Source organism: Scylla paramamosain, chromosome 36 (assembly GCF_035594125.1).
Source record: "Scylla paramamosain isolate STU-SP2022 chromosome 36, ASM3559412v1, whole genome shotgun sequence".
Taxonomy (NCBI): domain Eukaryota; kingdom Metazoa; phylum Arthropoda; class Malacostraca; order Decapoda; family Portunidae; genus Scylla; species Scylla paramamosain.
Genome location: NC_087186.1, coordinates 12,749,408 through 12,761,907, shown reverse-complemented (window position 1 = coordinate 12,761,907; position 12,500 = coordinate 12,749,408). Strand labels below are relative to the sequence as shown.

The following is a 12,500-nucleotide window of genomic DNA, read 5'->3' as shown; positions in this document are numbered from 1 at the left end:
CTCCTTTCCTTCTCATTCCTTTAGTTACTCCTCGTTTCCTTTTTTTCCTCCTCTCATCTGTACCTTCTTTCCTTCTCCTTTCCTTCCCTCCGGCCCCTCATGACTAGCAGATTCCTTCCTTACCTCATCTTCCTTTGTATCTCCTCTCCCTTGATCACTGTGATGTATGGATAGTCTTACTGCCCCGGACAATACAATTATTTTTCCCCCCTCTCCTTTTTTCCCTCGTCATTGTCTCCCTTCTTTTCTTGTTTGCTATCCTTTGCCTATATACATTTATTATTGCCCTCATCATCTTCCTCTGTTGGCCTCCCCCTTCTTCGTAAGCTGAAAAGTCATATGTCCATTGTGTTTTTTTTATTTATTTATTTATTTTTTCTGTTATTGTCGTTCTTCTTTTGTTTCCCCGCGTTTGTGTTGGTTTGATTAGCTTTTGTTGTCAGGATTTGTGCTCTCTCTCTCTCTCTCTCTCTCTCTCTCTCTCTCTCTCTCTCTCTCTCTCTCTCTCTCTCTCTCTCTCTCTCTCTCTCTCTCTCTCTCTCTCTCTCTCTCTCTCTCTCTCTCTCTCTCTCTCTCTCTCTCTCTCTCTCTCTCTCTCTCTCTCTCCTTTTTGTTCATTGTCATGGTAACGGTGTTGTAGGATAGATATTCTTTTTGTAACTACTCTGGTGGTGGTGGTGGTGGTGGTGGTGATATTAGTAGTAGTAGTAGTAGTAGTAGTAGTGGTTGTTGTTGTTGTTGTTGTTGTTATTGTTGTTGTTGTTGTTGTTGTTGTTGTTGTAGCAGAGAGAGAGAGAGAGAGAGAGAGAGAGAGAGAGAGAGAGAGAGAGAGAGAGAGAAATGGGAATAGAAAAAGTGAGAGGAAGTGTGACCAGCCACATCCCACACACCACATGCCTCGCCTGTGTCTCATTCCTGCCTGCCTCACCCCTTCCCTTCCCTCTCCCTCTCCTTCTCCCCAGTAACAGAAGCACAAGGAAAATCACGAGTAACTGGAGGAGGTAGACTAAAGACATTTGGTATCATTAAATCATCACGCGTGGAAAAGCCAGAGCAACAGTTTACCTTTAATAGACACACCTAAGTTGCTTCACAGTAAACACTCGTATTTTTACCTTCTTGTTCTTCATTGAGTCTTTTATTAATTACAGGTATGAAATAAGTGGTATGGCTTTTCGACCTTTTTTTTTTTTAATTGTGAGTAATTTTACAAAGCGTCGGTGGCTTTGTGGACGTTAAAAGAAGGACCACTTTAGGAGTTTACGATGACCTTGCGATAACAGGAGCCGCTGATAAAGGCCCAACAGGAGACGCTCTAATGGACGCGAGAGTGTATGTTAAAACGCCCTACTCCCGCCCTTTGAAGTGCTAAAATCCAGGGGTCCTGTTTCTGTTTCCTCTCTCTCTCTCTCTCTCTCTCTCTCTCTCTCTCTCTCTCTCTCTCTCTCTCTCTCTCTCTCTCTCTCTCTCTCTCTCTCTCTCTCTCTCTCTCTCTTTCTCATTGTCCGTTCTCGTCGCTCCTTTTCGCGGACCAAGAGACAGCGGGCCAGGTAGGAGACAGGTTAATTGCCCAGGTGTCACGTGGGAGTTTCAGTTCCCACATGCTCCTCAGAAAACCATCAATTTATGTTCCTCGTAAAAATGTGGTAATTATTTTTTTTCGAAACTAACCTTTTCTTCACTTTTTTTGCCTAACGTATTGAAAAAGACGGTGGTGGTGGTGGTGATGATTGTAGTAGTGGTAGTAGTAGTAATAGTAGTAGTAGTAGTAGTAGTAGTAGTAGTAATAGTAGTAGTAAGAGTATCATCAGCAAGAACAAAGGCGCTAATGACGAAAATATTGTTTGTTATTAGATTTTTCAGTTTTTTTCTTTCCTTCATAGGCCTCCATTAATTTCCTTAAGCCAGAGAGAGCAGGAGAGGGCTAAGCTTATATTTATTGCCTAGGAGGATAAAAAAAAAAAAAAGGTTAAGAAGGGAAAAAGGAAGGGAAAATTAGCAAAAAAAAAAAAAAAAACAAAGGGAAAAAGCTGAGTTCCTTTATCACAACCGCCATATTACTTCCACTATCACTGTCAAGATGAAGAAATACAACAACAGATAATGGAATAACCCAAGGAGAATCTGGAAATAGAGGAGCATTAGGGACTAACTATGACAGGAAGAAAACTGATACATATTTGTAAACGAGGAGGAGGAGGAGGAGGAGGAAGGAGGGAGGGAGGGAGGGAGGACACGTGACACCAGCAAGAGAGAGAGAGAGAGAGAGAGAGAGAGAGAGAGAGAGAGAGAGAGAGAGAGAGAGAGAGAGAGAGAGAAGAGAGAGAGAGAGAGAGAGAGAGAGAGAGACGAACTGATGTGGAAACTAACATAATATCAAAGGAAACATGAACATCACAACGGAAAACTGTGGAAAAAAAAAAGGAGAGAGACGGAAAAATTACTGACGAAAGAATGAAGATAAATGAACGGATGGATGATCAAGGAGAGGTGAGAGAGAGAGAGAGAGAGAGAGAGAGAGAGAGAGAGAGAGAGAGAGAGAGAGAGAGAGAGAGAGAGAGAGAGATGGAGGAGAGTCGCCGCCCATATGAAGATAAGGTAGAGGGAGGAGCTCTGATCTTTGCTGATAATATAAGTTACAATGGACTGGAATTGGGATGGTGAGATAAGGCTAGTCCGAGGCAGTGAGGGATCCACCAGACACACAGATGCTCTTTACGTGAATATTGATTTTTTTGGGGGGTCTCTCTTTGTCTCCCTTAGGTGTTTGTTATCATTTTGGTCCGTGGCTTTTAAGATTCTGTGTGTCCTGGAATGGTACCTGATCTGATGGCTTTGTTTTTGTGTTAAGTGAGTGTTGGAAGCTGTGTTGGTCTTTGTTCGGGTCTGTTCGAGGCTTTGATTCATTGTACGTGTGTTAAAAAGTGGAGGTTCATTCACAAAAGGAGGATATACCTGGCATCATTAATAGCATTGTTATTACTAATACTTTCACTGTGATATGCAATGATTCCCTGCACTTAAATCAATGAATGTAATGTTCATAAGCACCTACATGAAACGAGAGGATTGAAAGGAATAGATTTTTTGCAAGTTCTCGTGTTTGGAGGTGGTGGCAGAACAAGGAGAGATGCCTCAGAAAGGGTAGTAATTCAGGAAAGGTAAGTCAGATAGCAGTGAAAGGGTTAATGCTGTTGTTACTGTTGTTGTCTACTACTACTACTACTACTACTACTACTACTACTACTACTACTACTACTACTACTACTACTACTACTACTACTACTACTACCTCACGAAGATTATCCTAAACATGAAGGAAAACAAAGATGAAATTACACGTATATATTTGAAAACTGTTTATAGTCATCGTTTTGCAATCAGATAAACAAAATCACATAAATACAACACTTCTTTTAAATTTTCGTTTCCTACTTTAGATACAATTTATACCTTTATCCCTGCCATGTATGTTGTTCGAGGCTGATAGATGGAAGAGAGAATACCGGTGGAGGAGAGGACACAGAAATGCTGGAGAGGCGATGAGTGGCAACAGGTGGAAGGGAGGGAGCAGGCGAGGTGAAGGGTGGTGGGTGGCAACACGGGCACAGCGGGTCACGTGTGTGGGCGGAGCTGAGGAGTAAACAGTGGAGCGACCTTCACCTTTAGAGTGTTATTTTACTTTTCCTTAAGGTCGAAATTACTCCTTTCCTTGCTTTTGTCGTTTTCATTAGTATTATGTGATGTAACGGCTTTATTTAACCTTTGACTGCTATGGCATCTTCTCAAGGCTGATGTAATGGTTTGGTGTAAGTTTGGAGGTTAATTTTGAAAGACGCCACTAATAATAGGAATGGTGGAGTAGTTTAAAACCTTTCATTACCTGTACTTTTATTTTTTGATCAGTAAAACATTTCATAGTTGGTCAAGTGAAGAAATAACTGTCACTGTCACTAATATAATCAAAACATCTTTGTATACGCAGTTGTTTTGAGGTGTGATCAAGTGTTTGAAGCCTTTCAGTAAATATATTTCTTATCTAAGACTACCAAATGTAATAACTGCCCTACTGTCATTAGTAGTTTAAAGATGTCTGTGTATCTAACTCTTACTCCTAATATCTAAGGAGTTACATAAATCAGCCACTGTAACCACGGTGTCTTCTTGCGGCCTGTGGAGTGTTGCGCTATCTTGATCCTGCGGGTGTTCCTGGCTCGTGGTCGGCGGGCGGTGGTGGGTCGCGGTGCCCTGATTTGCGAGGAACAGGTTTTTGTTGATGAGCTTATCAGAGGGACGTGTTTATTTCGTGGCTATCTTTATGAAGTGATAAGTTGCTGTGTTTGGTATCTTATTGCGTCCTTACGTTTATTGGCGGAGGAATATTCTGCTGTTGTTTGATGACTCTAGTAATTTTCACTTCTTCAGTTGTTTGTTAAGTTCTATAGTTTAAAATGTTGTTTATTAAGCTACCAGTTTTGCGAGTTCCTTTTAAACCATATTTTTATTGTCTTTTTCTTCTAAAACTTGAATTCCTTGTACACTATTTGTCAGGCTGTGTTTCTTCAAATCTATTTCTTCACTGAAATTTCCTTCTCAGATTTATTTCTCAACTAATTTTCAAAGCTTGCCTCCTATACTCTATACCTTATATCCTATTTCCTCTTAAACCCAGGTCGTGCTTCCTTTAATAATAGTAACACATTTGACGAACATAAGCAACACTTTATATAATGCACAAGACACGTAGGTATTTGGTCACATTCTTCAAGACGGCATCAGCTGCTATCGCTCGCACACACCACAGTCCTCCCAACCGGACATCATAATTAACCTTTTTCAGCCACTTCAGGACAGAAAAAAAGGATTTAAGTAGCTACTGACGGATAAAAACAGGTTCCTTTAGTTTTTTCTTTAGCCTTATCAAAGAGATGAACACTTTTATCGCATCCTCGGGAGACCGATCTCTTCATTCATCATTAATCATCATCATTGGTTCAATGGCGAGGCGAAATGTCGATTATTAGAGAGAAATTGTAGTGAGGTGACGAGGCGATACTCGGCCCTCACCTGGACCCTTTACCTCCCGCTCAATTACCTGGCGATAGACCGATATTCAGTCTCCTTGATTAGTTCAGAGAAGGGCGGCCAGGGAGGCTGAGGGAGGGGGAAGCGAGGGAGAGAGAAAGAATAAAGGAGTAGGAGGGAAGCAGTCATCCCATAAGGCCTTCCCTCTCCTCCTTTCTAGGCTTCGTGTTCCCTCTCCTTCGCTTCCCTCACTCGGTACTCATCATTGTCGTTTAATTGCAATCTAAACGCCATCTCTCCTTTCCCGGCCTTTCACTGCCGCCGTTAATTCCTCCCTTCAGCCTTCCCCGGCTACATGACACGGGAGATCGGGCCGAGGAGAAGAGGTGATGGCGTGGAATGCTATTGTGTGTGAGCAGAAGCGTATAAATACTCCGTGCGTGGCATCAGATCCTCCCGGGCCTGTGTGGGGCGATCGTCAGTTGTTTACGCATGCCTCGGAGTGTCTCTGCTAATTTTTCGAGTCGTTGACCTGCATGAAAGGGTTCTGTCTTAATCCAGGGAAGCCAGTCAGGGGAATAAGCCATGTGTGAGGGTTTAAAAGCAAGATTAGTTGGGATTAGTTGGATAGAAAGCAAGGAGGCTGCCAAGGAGGAGGAAGAAAGGACAGCCGCTTAACTGAACGAAAGGAAAGTATTAATGGACGTTATGATGTGAAAAGATGACTGTGGTCGAGTGGAAAACGGGTTACAGAAGCGACTTAAATGACGCGTGAACGTAAGTAAGTTGCGGTTCTCAGGCGGACTGCGGCGAGTGTTTGTCTGTACGAGGCGAGAAATGAGGAGTAAATGGAGAGAATACATCTTGAGAGAGACACTTATACACAGAAAGAGAGACAGAGAAATAGAAACAGAGAGACAGGCAGCCATCTTACACACACACACACACACACACACACACATTAAACAGACACCACCATTACCAGATAAAAAAAAAAGTAAAAGAAAATACCGGTAATAGAATAATGGGCCACAAATTATTCTGGGGTGGTAGAATTTCTCTCCTGCGACGCTTCCTGAGATGAAGACATAAACATGAGGCGGCGGCGCGGCGGACCAGCGGCGGCGACGAGTGACGAGACGGACAATTCTGGCGGGGGATTGGTGGGAGTTGGCGGGGGTTGGTGGCTGTACTTTTTGTCCCAGTAATGGAGGATGTCAGTCACTGCATGCCTTCAATTACGGAGCCTCCCGGGAGAGAGAGGTGTCACTGATGTCGATTAGTGTAAGTGTGATGGGAGTGAAAAATGAGTCTGGTGTTGAACATTTATGCTTGTTCTAATTTTGGCGTGTCACTCACGTTCTCATTCAGTAGCAGGTGTGAAATTCGGCATTACCTGCGGCTCTCAGGTGTGTGTTCGTGACCCGTGGCGCTGACAGGTGTGTGGGTTGCGCCTCATTTGCTCGGGGAAATAATCGATAAATCTTGGATATATTACTCAGCACCCGTTAAAATCACTTGCCGCGCCGCGCTGCCAGACGCATGAGCTTAACCACCTACTGCTGAACTGCTTGTTAGGGGAGTGATTAACGAATATAAGGTACTACATTGACTAACTGACGTATATATCGAACTGAAGAGCACTCAGCTCCCTCACTTGCCTCGCCGCTTTGCCAGATGCATGAGCTCAACTATCTTCTGTACTGCTTGTTAGAGATGAGTGATTAGGGAATATAACTTGCTGTGTAACAACTCGTTAAGTAATGTACCAATTTTTTTCTCGCACCATTCAACACTTAATTATTATCATGTAACCTGGCCTGCTCTACTCTGTATCACAATCAAGTAGTTTGACAATTAGCTCGTACATTTTTTTTCCCCGTACCATTTAACACTTATTTGATACCTAGGAAGTGGAACATGACCTACTCTCTACTCTGTATAATTAAATAAGACGTATGTAAGTATGAGTAGTTTCCATGGCGTGGGGTGCAGGTTAGCGAAGGCTTCCCGCACCACCGCAGCGCCAGTACGCCTGAGTCTCCCGCTGAAGCAGATCACAAAAGAGAGAAATCTGATAAAATACATCACACGTCAGCTCCTCGGGTCACGTGACGGACGGGACGGTGACAGCTCAATGGGGGAGCCTCCGTGTTCTCTAATCCACGCCAGGCAAGTTATTACCCCGTCACCTGGTTTAGAGGTTTATTCTATATGCTATTTTATCCACAGTCATTCAGTGAGGGTGCTGGGAAGGCTGAAAAGTGATAGTCTGGAGCTCACATTTATATATTTAGTACTTTGAAGTGTCGTATACGTTTGTCTCTTTAGTGAGATGCAAAGAAGCTGTTTAATAATCATACTTTAAAAGAGACGAGGTTCACTGATACTTGGAGTCAATTTATCTATGATCTTACTCTCTGAGAAAAGAAAAGTTCCTTGAAAGTCGTAATTTAATAAAGCTTGAGTTCACTTGGCCTTATATGTGAAAGTTCAATTCCACACTCAATGTCTAAGTAAGGATGCGAGGAAAATAAAGCTTAATGGAAAATATACTATGTTTACTGCTTAGGTGTACTTGTGTTGAGTTAGAAACAACCTCTTTGATACGGAAGCGAGAGAGAAAAAAAAAGTATACCGGTCAGAAAAAAAATCACCTTCAGGGTTTAAAGACGTTAGAAATGATAACATCTTTACGGAATGCAAGGTGAACTTATACATACATACAGCTAGAAAGACAAATAGAGAAATGGCGAAAAAACAAACAAAAAACAAAAAAACAAATAAATCACCAAACGAGTCAGAGTTTACTTACATACAATTAGAAATACTTATAAACACGGAAACCAAGGGGAAAAAATATATAATAACCAAACTAGTCAGAAATCAGCATTTTAGTTCAAGGACACAGAGTGGCAGATCGATAGCCGGAGGGACTCGTACACAGAGATACTGTCACTTATGGGGAGTCCTTTCACCTTCCCGCGCCTCTTTCTATGCCTCCCATAAGCCTAGGCCTATATGATGATAAAAAATGGGGCTCATTGACAATGGTCGTCTTGATTTCCATAAGAAGGAGAAAGTAACGACGAGGGGAAGTCGTGGAATTGAGGTCGTCCTTTGATTCACTTGTCCAGCGCCCTGAATTGAGGCTTTGATGTCTTCTTTCATCCTCTCTGTGTTTATTGTGTTGCTCAGTGAGTCCCCTTAAATGATGTTGCTGTATGTACTCAGTCTAACCTAATTCTGTATACTCGTGCGCTTACCTAACATTATTTCTTTTATCTTACCTTTTATTTACTTTACTTTATTTCACTTTACCTTACCTTGATTTCTCACCTTACCTTACCTCACCTTACCTTATCTTACCTTGTTTCCTTGCCATACCTAATGTAACCACTTTGAAAATACCGTTACCGCTTACTATATGAGACGGTGTCGTAGAAGGTGGCATTAGAAGGGTGAAAGGTGGAATAACGTTAAGAAAAGAAATAAAAAAATAGTTAAAATAGTGAAATGAGACGTAAGATAGAGAAAAAAATAAGGAAGTAATAATAGGACTATAGAATGAGCAAAAAGAAAACAAAATGCAAGAATAACATGTAAAATCAAATCAAAAGAGGAAAAGAAGCATAAAGTAACAAAAAAAAAAAAAAAAAAAGATTTAACGTAAAAAAACAAAACAAAAACAAAACGAAACGATCAAGCGTATCAAAGACTCAGGATGAAGAATAAGAACAAGCAGCATCCATAAAGAGAAGTACAGGCTTTCGACAAGATCATGAAGGTGTATGAGCCTCGTTATCACCATTCACTGCCCTTCATGCGGAGAAATGGAGCTTAATGACGCAGGTTCTCAGATGGTGAAGGCGAGGAGGGGGAGGAGAGGAGGGAGGACGAGTGATCTTGGCAAGGGTGAAGGAGGCGGTCTCTCTCTCATCTTGGTTTTGATCTTGGCTGTTATTGTTGCTTACTTTGATGTGTCTAAAGGAGTTTATCTGTATGTATGTGTGTTTTATTGTTTTTTTCTGTTTTTTTTTTTTCATTTTTTTGGGTTTGTATCGTTCTTATATCTTAGTTTTGATCTTGGCTAGTTATAGTTGTTGTTGTTATTGTTGCTAGTTTTGACGTGTTTAAATGAGTTAACTGTAGGTGCGTTTTGTTTATTTGTTGGTAGTTTTGTTGTTATTTCACTTTTATTTCTCTGTTTTGTATTTCTTTCGCTCAGTTTTTTTTTTCATCTAAGCTGCTGTTATTATTCTTGCTCGCTTTGATATGTGTAAGTAAGCCCTCTGTTACGTTATTTTATTATTATTATTATTATTATTATTATCATTATTATTATTATTTTATTTTTTATTTTTATTTTTTTCAGATCTATGTTCGTTTTTGCTTTTACGGTTCCATGCTTTTTATTTCACTTTCAGTTGGTCCTCTTTGCTGAATACCAGATCCTCCTCGCTCCTTCAGTAACATTTAAAGGACGGTAAAGATAGAAACGGATTCCTATTCATTTCGCTCAGAAGGATGGTATTCGTCAGAAGATATTGAAAGAAAACCCCGATATAGCAGAACACGAGACATCTCTTAGAAAACCCCGATATAGCAGAACACGAGACATCTCTTAGAAAACAATAGACTACAATTTTATAACACAGAAATAGAACAGCCATAGAATATTAGGAAATGGAAAACATAACATATATAACACTATTAAAAATTAAGAAACTAAAAACTCAACATCTATTGAATACTGCCAAATAAAAATCACACATATAAAACCATTAAAAAGTCCCATAGTAGATTAAATAGCCATTGAGTATTACCAGATATTGGACCTTTTTTTTCATTTTGTTACCCTAGGCCTTGATTTCTCACCTTACCTTACCTTACCTTACCTTACCTTACCTTACCTTACCTTGTTTCCTTGCCATACCTAATGTAACCACTTTGAAAATACCTTGAAAAATACTTTGAAAAAATCCTTACATAAAAAAAAAAAAGGAATACGTAAATAGGAGAGAGAGTTAGAGTTGCAGGTATATCTTTAAAGTCCCAAGGTCGTCTCTCTCTCTCTCTCTCTCTCTCTCTCTCTCTCTCTCTCTCTCTCTCTCTCTCTCTCTCTCTCTGCCCTGTCGAGTTTCAGTCTGTCATCTGAAGTGCAAGTCATGTCGAATGCGTGAACGAGGCGGAATGACGTTGATGAGGGTGAATAAAAGGACTGTAACCTGTAGCTGATTGGCCCTTATTGTCATGCATAGAAGATGAGGTGTGGGGGAAGACTCTCCTCACCTCGTTTTCTTTATGATTTGCTTGTGCGCTGTTTTGTCTGTCCGTTAGTTTGTTTTTTGGTTGATTTGTGTTTGTTTTTCTTATCTTGGTCTGAGTTTTTTTGTGATTTGTATATACTTATCTCGAAAATGACACACACACACACACACACACACACACACACACCTCATTAATAACCCCACAGGTGTCGTCACTCCGCTGTATATATAGAACTGAGGTGCTTCTTTGTACTGCTAATCGGATGAACGAAGCTTAACCGAACCTCCGATATCCGATTCTTCCAAAGGATTCGAACCCACATTCACATCCGGGACAGTGATTTCGCATTTCCTTCGCTTGTGTCGATGACTTGATCCTTTATAACTTAGAATCCGATCGTCTGTACCTGGCGATTCAGACGAGGTGACGGGCGGTGCTGGTGCCTTATGATAGGATTAGCATCACTAGGCCGGGCCACGAATAGGATTGGATACTTAGGGGGAAAGGATTTAACTCTTTTTAATCTTTTCTGTGCGTATGTGTGTGTGTGTGTGTGTGTGTGTGTGTGTGTGTGTGTTTAGGAGACTTTTATCTTGCTTTTCATTGTGTTTCTACGTTATTTTTATCCCTTCATTGTACCTGTACGAATGAGGATTTGTGATATTTTTTACACTAATCCCATTTAACTTCAACTAGTAATCCTTTTTTAACCTCAACAACCCGCGCACCTGTACAATCTAAGGTAAATACTGCTTTATGTGTTTTGCCTTGCCGTCCCTGCCATCTGCATCACCTTCACCTCCTAAGCCCTCAGCGTGTACCCTCCTCACGCTCCCTGGAGGTTAAGAAGCGCATCACTGCAAGCCTACCGTCCGATACCTCACACGGAATGGCAGCTTAGCAAGTTTATTCTCCTGGTAAATGTGCGGCCACGTAGTGAGACCAGGTGGCGTGCGGTGCGTGTTTGGCGGCGACCTTCTCGCCCCGGCGCAGGAATGGTGGAGTCGCAGGGGTTCAAATAGGGGGTTCAGAGGTTCAGGCAAAGGTTCATAGGTTCGAAATAGGTTGTTCACAGGGTCATATGTAGTGCGTAAAGGCTCAAACAAGATGTAAAGTTTCGATCAAGGCTCCAGAGGTCCAAGTAGGGGTTCAAGGATTCAATTAGGAGGTTTTAAGGCTCAACCAAGAATTCAAAGGTTCAGAAAGGCTGTAAAGATAAAAAAAACAGCCCAAAGGTTCAGTTAAGGGATTTCGAAGGTTCAAATAGAGGAGAGGCTCAAAGATTCAAACCGTGGCTCAAAGATCTAACAGAGATGCAAAGGTACAAAGAGGGAATTCAAGGGTTCAGAGTCAGCCACGTAGAGTCACAAGCGGCAGGGAATTGAGTTGAATGTTCACTAGGGATTAATCAGAGTAAGAATGTTTTGTATGTCTTTGCCAGTACCCAGGATTGCTCGGTTCAGTTGATGTATGTTTGTTTATACGGCACTTGTATGTATGGATGTAGAGATGTGTGTAAACGTACGTGGTTATTTTTTAGTTTAGTTGATGTGAACGAGGAGAAAAGCTAAGGTGGTTTTTGGGGTTATGTATGAATGGGTAGTCTCTCTCTCTCTCTCTCTTTCTCTCTCTCTCTTACACACACACACATCCAAACACACAACATATCAACTCAAGACACTAAGATTCAAAGAGGGCAAAGAGGCGACGCCCGCACCACATCAGCAGAGGAAGTGACCCGCGACCCACTGAGCCGCGCCGCAAACAAAAGCGAGGTGTGGCTCTTCAAAGGACGCGGCCACTCAAAGACTTTCCATAGCGGCTGAATTCAAGCGAGGCCGGAGCAGAGAGGAGTAAGGCTCATCTCCGACAAAAGCGACACTGCAGATTAAATGTAGAAGCCGCGTTGATGTGAAAGAATTAAGGGGAGAACGCATGTGAGGTAGTGAGAGGTAGTGAGAGGAAAAAAGGTGTAGGATCAGGCAGGTGTGAGAGAGGGTGAGAGATGAGGGAATGAACGCTTCAGCTGAGTTTTGCATTTTGTCTGGTAGGCAGGTACTAAAGACTGACTCTCTCTCTCTCTCTCTCTCTCTCTCTCTCTCTCTCTCTCTCTCTCTCTCTCTCTCTCTCTCTCTCTCTCTGAAGGTACAAAGTTGAAACAAAAGCTCTCGATCTCATATTTCACGAAGCATTCTACGGAAAAT

General features: G+C 41.7%; 1 long non-coding RNA gene across 6 annotated transcripts in view; it reads left to right on the top strand.

The window, feature by feature from the left end:
• The window catches only part of LOC135091001 (uncharacterized), a 227,504-nt gene that overhangs the window by 199,309 nt on the left and 15,695 nt on the right, over positions 1-12,500 (top strand). The window contains exon 1 of one of the 6 annotated variants that reach the window (XR_010262240.1): positions 7,039-7,197. The exons of the other annotated variants lie outside the window; for them this stretch is intronic. This is a non-coding gene — a long non-coding RNA (uncharacterized LOC135091001). Of the gene's footprint in view, positions 1-7,038; positions 7,198-12,500 lie in introns of those variants that run through there. 6 annotated transcript variants of the gene reach the window in all.